The sequence below is a fragment of the Schistocerca nitens genome, chromosome 2 (assembly GCF_023898315.1).
Source record: "Schistocerca nitens isolate TAMUIC-IGC-003100 chromosome 2, iqSchNite1.1, whole genome shotgun sequence".
In the NCBI taxonomy this organism is placed as follows: domain Eukaryota; kingdom Metazoa; phylum Arthropoda; class Insecta; order Orthoptera; family Acrididae; genus Schistocerca; species Schistocerca nitens.
Window position 1 is genome coordinate 567,952,082 of NC_064615.1, and position 12,619 is coordinate 567,964,700.

Below are 12,619 nucleotides of genomic sequence, written 5' to 3' on the forward strand. Positions count from 1 at the left end.
AGAAAAATGTTTGTTCGCACACAACTCGCCTTACTTCTCGACATAGTCTCCTTTGCAGGCTACTTAGTCGAGTGATCCTCTTTCTCTTTCATTCCATCGGAAAAGTATATTCTGTCGAACTCTGAAAAATACTCATTGACTGCAGCTATCACTTCCTCATTTGATGAAAATTTCACCCCATCAAGCCTAACTTTCAGATTAGAAAACAGAAAGAAGTCACTTTGGGCTAAGTCTGGTATATATGGTGCATGAGAAACCAATTCTACGCCCAGTTCATGCACTTTCACCATTTTATCTAGATTTATGCGGTATGTTGCATTATCCGGATGAAAGAGCACATTTGTGGTCTTTTTTCAGCCAACGCAAGTGCTAAACGATCCAACAGCGAAGCGCTGTAGAGTCCAATTATGGTTCTGACTTTTTCTAAGTAATTCATGAGGATTATTCCTTGGGAGCCCCCCTCCCCCCCCAAAAAACAGTGGCCGTCACCTTATCAACTGAGAAAATTATCTTTGCCTTCTTCGGTTCACTTTCACCAGCCTGTGTCGATTGTTTTGACTGCTGTTTTGACTCTGGTGTGTAATGATGGATCCAGGTTTCATCAACAGACACAAATCAGCGCAAAAAATCTTGCGGTTTGCGATTGAACATTGTGCTGAAATGTTATGCCGGGTGTGCTTTTGGTCGACCGTGAGCAATCGCGGCACCCACGTCGCACGTAACTTCTTCATAGCCAATCCTCCATGCCCCGTGGAGCGGTCGCCCGGTTAGAGGCGCCAAGTCACTGGCTGCGCGGCCCATCCCGCCGGTGGTTCGAGTCCTCCCTCGGGCACGAGTGTGTGTGCTGTTCTTAGCATAAGTTAGTTTAAGTTAAACAATCCTGTTGGCAGAACATCCGCAACTGAGCATCATGGCAGAGGTTGAAAATACCGCTTCAGTTGTAAATCACTTTATTTTCACACGACCGGTTTCGGACTGTTATAAGACCATCCTCAGGTGTCGTACTGGAAATAGCAAAAGACGAGAGATAATTTTCACACGCCGCAACACACATAAAAACAAACTTTTTCTAAAAAGTATTACAAACTTTTAAAAAACATTTCGAAACCGCTGGTCGGGGTAGGTGTAGTGAAACGTATGTCAAAGCGCAAGTGGCACCAGACAGTACTACGGACGACTGCCTGAATAGGGAATATATACAAATGATATCACGACACTTACGCTGTGCTGTGGCCCCCGAGCACCGCGTGTACCAGTGTCTTCGGAGAACCTCTCATTCCTTACCTTATCAGTCCACCTAATTTTAAACATTCTTCTGTAGCACTACGTCTGAAAGGCTTCGATCCTCCTCTGTTCCGGTTTTCCCACAGTTCATGTCTAGCTGCCATACAATGCTGTGCACCGAACGTACAATCTCCGAAATTTCTTCCTCACATTAAGACATATGTTTGATACTAGCAAGGCTTATCTCGGCGCGGAATGCTCCTTTTGCCAGTGCTAGTCTGCTTTTTATGTCCTTCTTTCTCCGTCCGTCATGGGTTATTTTCTGCCTAGGTATTAGAGTTCCTACTTTCATCTACTTCGTGATCCCTATTCTCACTGTTCTCATCTCTCTTACTTCTCATTACTGTCGTCTTTCTTAGATTTACTCTCAGTCGATATTCTGTACTCATTAAACTGTTCACTCCATTCAACACATTCTGTAGTTCTTCTCGACTTCCCTGAGGACAGCTATGCCATCAGCGAATCGTTGATATCTATTCACACTGAGTTTTAACCCTACTCTCCAATCTTCCTTTTATTTCTCTAATTTTTTGTCCAATATATAGTTTGAACATTAGGAGGGAAAGGCTACAGCCCTGCCTTACACCCTTTTTCATCCGAGCACTTCTTTGTTGATCCTCCAGCCTTATTATTCCCTCTTGGTTCTTGCACGTATTGTATGTTACACGTCTTTCCCTGTAGCTCATACCTATTTTTCTCAGAATTTCGAAAATCTAGCACCATTTTACATTGTCAAATGCCTTTTCCAGGTCGACAATTCAAATCAACGTGTCTAGATTTTTACTCTCTCTGTCTCTTCATCTTCAGCTTGCGACGTCGGCATCGTTACCCGAACATGTCGGTGTCGGTTTGCTGTCGCTTCTGATGAGAACAAACCTATTACTGAACTGTTCACAGTAACTTACTCTCTGCTCTACATTCCTATTCAAAACAAATCCTACTGCCGTTATAACATTTTCTGCTGTGGCTGATATTACCCTATACTCGTCTGACCAGAGATCCTTATCTTCTTTCCACTTCGCTTCACTGACCCCTCACAATACCGAGTTTGAGTCTCTGCATTTCCCTTTTAAGATTTTTAGCTTCCCTACCATGTTCAAGCTTCTGAAGTTCCACACCCCGACCTGTAGAATGTTACCTTTCGTTGGTTATTCAATATTTTTCTCACGGCCACCTGGTCACCTCTCCCTGGGGAATCCCCTTCCGGAGATCCGAGTGGGGGACTAGTCCGGAATCTGGAGAGATCATCGTGACACTAATTCAATTACAGGCCACATATTATGTGTCTAAAGACATTGTCTTCTGCATCCTCATGCATTGATCATTGCTGATTTTCCGCCTTTTTGGAGCAGTTTCCCACCCCAAAGGCAATAGAGTGCCCTGAACCTCTGTCCGCACCTCCGCCCTCTTTGACAATGCCGCTGGCAGAAGGACAGTGACTTCTTCCGCCGAAAGTAATCGGCCGCCATTACTGGTCATTTTTATTCATTTAAGCAGTGGGGAAGATCAGACCCGCGACTAATCAAAGAGGCTATGCCTAGACCAGACTTGAAAGGAAGTTCAAATACGCGATGGGAGTCTGCATGCCTCTCAGCTTGCTCGCGGGCAGACGCAACGATTATAGGCTACGCGCCATGCAGACGTATTACACGCATCCTTGTAAGCACAAACCATCTGGCCAACACCAGCCGCTTGCTTTGCCGGTGAGAACTTCGTACAGGCTCCGGTCCACCTAGGACTGGGCCCCATCGTGACCGCCAGCAGCCATGTGGACTGGATCAGTCTAAATAACGTGTGTGGGAAAGGTTCCATGGTGCACCAGCAGCATTTTCCACTATTTATTTTCCACTCGCATACGGATTACTGGAGTACTGATTGTCAGCACCATCTGCATGTGATATTAGCGTCGTGGTTACAACGCGAGATATTCAGTGCTTCTATAAGTGATTCATTCGTTATCAGAGCTCTATATTTTCCAAACTATTACATATACAAATGTGAGTGAGGCATGAACAGAACCGATTAACTCACGAAGTTTTCATTTTGCGCTCTACAAATGTAATGTGAGTGCCATTTTCGTCACACGACTAACTTGTAGTCAAGTACGTCCCATACTTTGTGTAGCAACATCTGTCAATTGACCGTAGCAGCACTGACGCGTTCTCTGAGCTGTTCCATTGTTCTTGGCAGTTGATACAACGACAACTGCAATATATCAAGGTAAGAGGTACTCGTCACAATATTCTCACAAAAGAAAAACACTAAATATACTATGTGATCAAAAGTATCCGGACACCCTCCATCGGTAATGCTGGCATTCAGTGTGGTGTTGATCCACCGTTAGCCTTGATGACAGCTACCACGCTCGCTGGTATATGTTCAATCAGATGCTGGAAGGTTTCTTGGGGAATGGCAGCCCATTCTTCACGGAGTGCTGCACTGAGGAAGGTATCGATGCTAGTCGGTGAGGCCTGGCACGAAGTCGGCGTTCCAAAACATACGAAAGGTGTTCTATAGGGTTCAGATCAGGACACTACGCAGGCCAGTCCATTACAGGCATGTCACTGTCGTCGCAGTAAATGAAGAAAGCAAAAAGGAATACAAACGTCTCTAAAATGAGATCGACAGGAAGTGCAAAATGGCTAAGCAGCGATGGTTAGAGGACAAATGTAAGGATGTAGAGGCTTATCTCACAAGGGGTACTGACTACAGGAAAATTAAGGAGACCTTTGGAGAAAAGAGAGCCACTTGTATGAATATCAAGAGCTCAGATGGCAACCCAGTTCTAAGCAAAGAAGGGAAAGCAGAAAGGTGGAAGGAGTATATAGAGCGTCTATACAAGGGCGATGTACTTGAGGACAATATTATGGAAATGGAAGAGGATGTAGATGAAGATGAAATAGGAGATACGATACTGCGTGAAGAGTTTGACAGAGCACTGAAAGACCTGAGTCGAAACGAGGTCGCGGGAGTAGACAACATTCCATTGGAACTACTGACGGCCTTGGGAGAGCCAGTCCTGACAAAACTCTACCACCTGGTGAGCAAGATGTATGAGACAGGCGAAATACCCTCAGACTTCGAGAAGAATATAATAATTCCAATCCCAAAGAAAGCAGGTGTTGAGAGATGTGAAAATTACCGAACTATCAGCTTAATAAGTCACAGCTGGAAAATACTAACACGAATTCTTTACAGACGAATGGAAAAACTGGTAGAAGCCGACCTCGGGGAAGATCAGTTTGGATTCCGGAGAAATGTAGGAACACGCGAAGGGACACTAAACCTACGACTTACCTTAGAAGGTAGGTTAAGGAAAGGCAAACCTACGTTTCTAGCATTTGTAGACTTAGAGAAAGCTTTTGACAATGTTGACTGGAATACTCTCTTTCAAATTCTGAAGGTGGCAGCGGTAAAATACAGGGAGCGAAAGGCTATTTACAACTTGTACAGAAACCAGATGGCAGTTATAAGAGTCGAGGGGCATGAAAGGGAAGCAGTGGTTGGGAAGGGAGTGAGACAGGGTTGTAGCCTCTCCCCGATGTTATTCAATCTGTATATTGAGCAAGCAGTAAAGGAAACAAAAGAAAAGTTCGGAGTAGGTATTAAAATCCATGGAGAAGAAATAAAAACTTTGAGGTTCGCCGATGAGATTGTAATTCTGTCAGAGATAGCAAAGGACTTGGAAGAGCAGTTGAATGGAACGGACAGTGTCTTGAAAGGAGGATATAAGATGAACATCAACAAAAGCAAAATGAGGATAATGGAATGTTGTCGAATTAAGTCGGGTGATGCTGAGGGAATTAGATTAGGAAATGAGCACTTAAAGTAAAGAAATTTTGCTATTTGGGGAGCAAAATAACTGATGATGGTGGAAGTAGAGAGGATATAAAATGTAGACTGGCAATGGCAAGGAAAGCGTTTCTGAAGAAGAGAAATTTGTTAACATCGAGTATAGATTTAAGTGTCTGGAAGTCGTTTCTGAAAGTACTTGTATGGAGTGTAGCCATCCATGTATGGAAGTGAAACATGGACGATAAATAGTTTGGACAAGAAGAGAATAGAAGCTTTCGAAATGTGGTGCTTCAGAAGAATGCTGAAGATTAGATGGATAGAACACATAACTAATGAGGAGGTATTGAATAGAATTGGGGAGAAGAGGAGTTTGTGGCACAACTTGACTAGAAGAAGGGACCGGTTGGTGGGACATGTTCTGAGGCATCAAGGGATCAAAAATTTAGCATTGGAGGGCAGCGTGGAGGGTAAAAATCGTAGAGGGAGACCAAGAGATGAATACACTAAGCAGATTCAGAAGGATGTAGGTTGCAGTAGGTACTGGGAGATGAAGAAGCTTGCACAGGATAGAGTAGCATGGAGAGCTGCATCAAACCAGTCTCAGGACTGAAGACCACAACAACAACAACATTGTTGTGTAACCACTGCGCCACAGGCTGTGCATTATGAAAAAGTGCTCGATCGTGTTGAATGATGCAGTCGCCGTCCTCGAATTGCTCTTCAACAGTGGGAAGCAAGTAGGTGCTTAAAACATCAATGTAGGTCTGTGCTGTGATGGTGCCAAGCAAAACAACAAGGGGTGCAAGCCTCCTCCATGAAAGACACGACCACACCATAACACCACTGCCTTCGAATTTTATTGTTGCACTACACGCGCTGGCAGATGACGTGCACCGGGCATTCACCATACCCATTCCCTGCGATCGGATCGCCACTTTGTGTACCGTGATTTTTCACTGCACACAGCGTTTTTCCACTGTTCAATCGTCCAATGTTTACGCTCCTTACACCAAGCGAGGCGTCGTTTAGCATTTACCGGTATGATATGTGGCTTATGAGCACCTACTAGACCATGAAATCCAAGTTTTCTCACCTCCAGCCTTACTGTCATGGTACTTGCAATGGATCCTGATACAGTTTGGAATTCCTGTGTGATGGTCTATTACACATTACGACGCTCTTCAACTGTCAGTGGTCTCTGTACGTCAACAGACGAGATCGGCCTGTACACTTTTGTGCTGTACGTGTCCCTTCACGTTTCCACTTCACTATCACATCGGAAAAAGTGGACCTAGGGGTGTTTAGGAATGTGGAAATCTCGCGTACAGACATATGACACAAGTGACAACCAGTCGTCTGACCACGTTCGAAGTTCGTGAGTTCCGCGGAGCGCCCCATTCTGATCTCTCTCTCGATGTCTAATGAGTACTGAGGTCGCTGATATAGAGTACCTGGCAGCAGGTGGCAGCACAATGCACTTAATATGAAAAACGTAGGTTTTTGGGGTGTCCGGATACTCTTGATCACTTAGTGTAATTTCGTCTGTGACACTGCACAGGAAACATTAACCTTTGGTAAATCTCGTTTATGAGAATCTGAGGCGATTTACCTATTCACATAAATGGAAGGTTGCTTCGTCACTGAATATTAGCCGGAGGCAAAATGCTCGTCCTCAGGTGCTATCTGCTCTTTGATGAAAATTGAAGGCGTCGTTAACAATCTTCTATTTTTAATTCTTGTGGTAGCTGCAAACGGTACGGTTTGAAATGTAACCGCCATCGTAAAATCTTTCGTACAGATTGCGGCGGTATTCCAAGTTTGTGACTTGCGCGTACTGTTGATTTTTTTGGTCAGTGTACAAAACTGACCATCACCTTCTCCATGGTTGTATCTGGAATACATGGTCGACCGGTACTTTTTTTGTTTACAGAGACAACCAGTGTTCCTAAATTGTCGATATAAACGCACATTGTTCTGTTTATATAATGGTTCTTTTTCCCTAATTCCGTCTGGGTGTACGTTCCACTGTTTTAATAGATAAACATCTCGCATATTCCAACACACAAAGCCTCTGTTATTGCTTATTGCTATTGTCAAGGCAGTGCACTCTTAACACGAACTGGTCGGCACAATATAAACTTGGTGAGTTTGCAGTTCTATTAACGCATTAATCGTATTTGTATGTGTAACACTTTGAAAAATATAGAATTCTGAAAGCGAATGAATCATTTATAGTAGTCCTGTATATTGGAGAAAGTAGAACGTTCCTTCACTTTTTTTTGGATGTGAGCTGGCGAAATTCTCTGGCTAAGGCTCTCCAAGACGAAAAATACCTGCCTTGAAATGTTTGCTACTGCAGTTCGTTGAGAATTTCTGCGACACTGTGGCGCCGACTAAACAGACCTACGATAAAAGCGGAAATTGTTCTTTTTAACCTTTTCTATTTCTTCCGTTAATTCCACTTCGTAAGTGTCTCATACCAACGGACAGCACTCACAAATTGGTTTAGGGGTTCTATAAGCAACTTCTTTTGCGCGTCCTTAGGGTACTACCAATATATCTGGCTCTGGCATCAGTCTTCCCCTGGGTAGATTTATTTGGTCAGTCCGCCTAAAACCAGTCTGGACAGGAACTCCTAGATGACGGAGGATTGAGATTGATTCCAGTGATTGATCGCTACAAAATACAACTATTGAAAGAGAATTAGAAATGTTGTTATCTCTGGGAGTCAATGAAAGTGCACAGCTAATACAATAATAGTTTACTGCATGTGGAAGACAATGTGGATGCAGAAGTGAGGTTGCTACTAGATACGCAGAAAGCTGACAAAAACTTTGTTCTGACAGAGGCTGACCTATGAGGCTGGGCAAATTGCTGTAAAAAATTTAGGGAACACGATCTTCAGCACATTCGATCTGACAGTAAGCTATCATGAAATAAACTGGCCGGGAGAATCTTTGCTATATATAGCGTTTCTGTATTGTAGGAACATTCAGTTTGTATATATCATTTAGAAAGGATTTGGAAAATGTGCTTAGCAAGCAAACACAGAGTTTATGTGGATGACGTCCTAATATCGACAGAAACATGTGAAGAACATCTTGGTATAAAGAAAGATATACTAAAAATGTTTGAAAATCCAGGAATGGTGCTTAATTTAATGAACTCTGAATTCGGAAGTAAGGAAACGAAATTCTTGTGTCACATCATAACAGTTGGAGGATAGAACGGGGTACATACAAACGGGAAACAATAAGTGAATTTTTGATAACAAGATGATGCAAACGGTTGTGTGGTTCCCCTGAAGTTTGCCCTTTTTCTAGAGCTTCGTAGGATGAAAATGTATAAGAACCCACAGCACACCAAACGGCATATGGCGTTGGACCAAAGAAAGTGAAGTGACGTTCCTGCAACGAAACGAGAAAATAAATCTTCTTGCAATACTAGCACAACTTGATTTCTCTTAGGAATTTTTTATATGCTGTGACCGTTTTGATTATGGGCTTGGTTTAAAACTCTACCAGTGTGGAAGGACGGTACGTTTTGTGGGAGATACCACTATCAATCCTTAATATCTTATTCAAAGAAAGTACGAGGGTGAGTCAAATGAAAACCTTAAATTTGTAATAACAAATCGATATTTCGCGCCGTTATCCAGCAAGTTGGTAAGCGTGCTACAAACAGCATGCAGAATGGCCTGTAGGTGGCAGCATAGTGCAGATGCACACATACCGTCGCAGTATCAGTATAAAAATGGCCGCCCCACTTGCGACTTGCATTAGGGAAGAACAGCGTTCTGTTATTCGGTTTTTGCGTAGTGAAGGTGTGTAACCTATTGAAATTCATCGACGAATGAAGGTTCAGTACGGTGATGCAGCTTTGTCACAGCAGAAAGTCTACGAATGGAGTAGCAAGTTCGCAAATGGTGTGACTTCAGTGGAAGATGCTCCTTGTCCAGGTCAGGCACAACGATTTGTGACTCCACAGAACTTTGCAGCAGTTGAAGCCATAGTGAAAGAAAAGCGCCGGGTGACACCTAATGACATTGCAGCATGTTTACAGATTTGTCATGGGTCAGCACACCACATTGTGCATGATGTGCTTCAGTTTCACAAAGTTTCTGGAAGATGGGTGCCACGGCAGCTGACTCCTGAAATGAGAAAACGACGTGTTGATCCTTGTGAAGAACTTCTTCGGCGCTTTGAACGAGAAGGTGACGGCTTCCTTGCAAGAATCGTTACCGCAGACGAAACCTGGGTTCACTTCCACCAACCGGAAACGAAGAGAGCGAACAAGGAATGGCGCCATTCCTCATCACCCGAAACAAAGAAGTTTCGAACAGAACCATCAGCAGGGAAGGTTATGCTGACTCTCTTTTGGGACGAAAAAGGCGTCATTTTGGAGCATTACATGCCTAGAGGGACCACTGTCACCAGTGCATCATACACAGATCTCCTAAAAATCATCTGCGGCCTTCAATCAAATCAAAGCGACGTGGATTGCTGTCAGCAGGTGTGCTTTTGCAGCATGACAATGCAAGGCCCCACACTGGCCGTACAACAGCTTCAACAATCACAGACCTGCATTTTGTGTGTCTTCCTCATCCACCATACTCACCAGACCTTGCCCCAAGTGATTTCCATATGTTTGGACCACTCAAAGATGCAATGGGAGGAAAGAAGTTCCGTTCTGATGCAGAGGTACGCCACACAGTGCATGAGTGGTTGCGCGGACTACCAAAAGAATTTGTTTCTAAAGGAATTTATGCACTTTGTAGGCTCTGGAGGACTTGCATTGAGTGTGGGGGAGATTATGTTGAAAAGTGATACAACTTTGTACCACTTCTGAACAATAAATAATATTTTAAAAAATATTTAAGGTTTTCATTTGACTCACCCTCGTATATGATTCCAGAGACCATTTCAAGTTTCAAACATCTATGATGCCCATCAACCATGGACCTTGCTGTTGGTGGGGAGGCTTGCGTGCCTCAGCGATACAGATGGCCTTACCGTAGGTGCAACCACAACGGAGGGGTATCTGTTGAGAGGCCAGACAAACATGTGGTTCCTGAAGAGGGGCAGCAGCCTTTTCAGTAGTTGCAGGGGCAACAGTCTGGATGATTGACTGATCTGGCCTTGTAACATTAACCAAAACGGCCTTGCTGTGCTGGTACTGCGAACGGCTGAAAGCAAGGGGAACTACAGCCGTATTTTTTCCCGAGGACATGCAGCTTTACTGTATGATTAAATGATGATGGCGTCCTCTTGGGTAAAATATTCCGGAGGTAAAATAGTCCCCCATTCGGATCTCCGGGCGGGGACTACTCAGGAGGACATCGTTATCAGGAGAAAGAAAACTGGCGTTCTACGGATCGGAGCGTGGAATGTCAGATCCCTTAATCGGGCAGGTAGGTTAGAAAATTTAAAAAGGGAAATAGATAGGTTAAAGTTAGATATAGTGGGAATTAGTGAAGTTCGGTGGCAAGAGGAACAAGACTTTTGATCTGGTGATTACAGGGTTATAAATACAAAATCAAATATAGGTAATGCAGGAGTAGCTTTAATAATGAATAAAAAATAGGAGTGCGGGCTAGCTACTACAAACAGCATAGTGAACGCATTATTGTGGCCAAGATAGACACAAAGCCCATGCCTACTACAGTAGTACAAGTTTATATGCCAACTAGCTCTGCAGATGATGAAGAAATAGATGAAATGTATGACGAGATAAAAGAAATTATTCAGGTAGTGAAGGGAGACGAAAATTTAATAGTCATGGGTGACTGGAATTCGTCAGTAGGAAAAGGGAGAGAAGGAAACATAGTAGGTGAATATGGATTGGGGGGAAGAAATGAAATAGGAAGCCGCCTTGTAGAATTTTGCACAGAGCATAACTTAATCATAACTAACACTTGGTTCAAGAATCATAAAAGAAGGTTTTATACCTGGAAGAATCCTGCAGCTACTAAAAGGTATCAGATAGATTATATAATGGTAAGACAGAGATTTAGGAAGCAGGTTTTAAATTGTAAGACATTTCCAGGGGCAGATGTGGATTCTGACCACAATCTATTGGTTATGAACTGCAGATTGAAACTGAAGAAACTGCAAAAAGGTGGGAATTTAAGGAGATGGGACCTGGATAAACTGAAAGAACCAGAGGTTGTAGAGAGTTTCAGGGAGAGCATAAGGGAACAATTGACAGGAATGGGGGAAAGAAATACAGTAGAAGAAGAATGGGTAGCTCTGAGGGATGAAGTAGTGAAGGCAGCAGACGATCAAGTAGGTAAAAAGACGAGGGCTAGTAGAAATCCTTGGGTAACATAAGAAATATTGAATTTAATTGATGAAAGGAGAAAATATAAAAACGCAGTAAATGAAGCAGGTAAAAAGGAATACAAACGTCTCAAAAATGAGATAGACAGGAAGTGCAAAATGGCTAAGCAGGGACGGCAAGAGGACAAATGTAAGGATGTAGAGGCTTGTCTCACTAGGGGTAAGATAGATACTGACTACAGGAAAATTAAAGAGACCTTTGGAGAGAAGAGAACCACTTGTATGAATATCAAGAGCTCAGATGGCAACCCAATTCTAAGCAAAGAAGGGAAGACAGAAAGGTGGAAGGAGGTTATAGAGGGTTTATACAAGGGCGATGTACTTGAGGACAATATTATGTAAATGGAAGAGGATGTAGATGAAGACAAAATGGGAGATAAGATACTGCGTGAAGAGTTTGACAAAGCACTGAAAGACCTGAGTCGAAACAAGGCCACGGGAGTAGACAACATTCCATTAGAACTACTGATGGCCTTGGGAGAGCCAGTCATGACAAAACTCTACCATCTGGTGAGCAAGATGTATGAGACAGGCGAAATACCCTCAGACTTCAAGAAGAATATAATAATTCCAATCCCAAAGAAAGCAGGTGTTGACAGATGTGAAAATTACCGAACTATCAGTTTAATAAGTCACAGCTGCAAAATACTAACGCGAATTCTTTACAGACGAATGGAAAAACTGGTAGAAGCGGACCTCGGGGAAGATCAGTTTGGATTCCGTAGAAATGCTGGAACACGTGAGGCAATACTAACCTTACGACTTATCTCAGAAGAAAGATTAAGAAAAGGCAAACCTACGTTTCTAGCATTTGTAGACTTAGAGAAAGCTTTTGACAATGTTAACTGGAATACTCTCTTTCAAATTCTGAAGGTGGCAGGAGTAAAATACAAGGAGCGAAAGGCTATTTACAATTTGTACAGAAACCAGATGGCAGTTATAAGAGTCGAGGGGCATGAAAGGGAAGCAGTGGTTGGGAAAGGAGTGAGACAGGGTTGTAGCCTCTCCCCGATGTTATTCAATCTGTATATTGAGCAAGCAGTAAGGGAAACAAAAGAAAAATTCGTAGTAGGTATTAAAATTCATGGAGAACAAGTAAAAACTTTGAGGTTCGCCGATGACATTGTAATTCTGTCAGAGACAGCAAAGGACTTGGAAGAGCTGTTGAACGGAATGGACAGTGTCTTGAAAGGAGGATATAA

At 43.1% G+C, this 12,619-nt stretch overlaps 1 protein-coding gene across 1 annotated transcript in view; it reads right to left on the reverse strand.

The window, feature by feature from the left end:
- Window positions 1–12,619, reverse strand: part of LOC126235161 (G-protein coupled receptor GRL101-like) — a 364,334-nt gene that overhangs the window by 268,976 nt on the left and 82,739 nt on the right. The gene's annotated exons all lie outside the window — the stretch shown is intronic.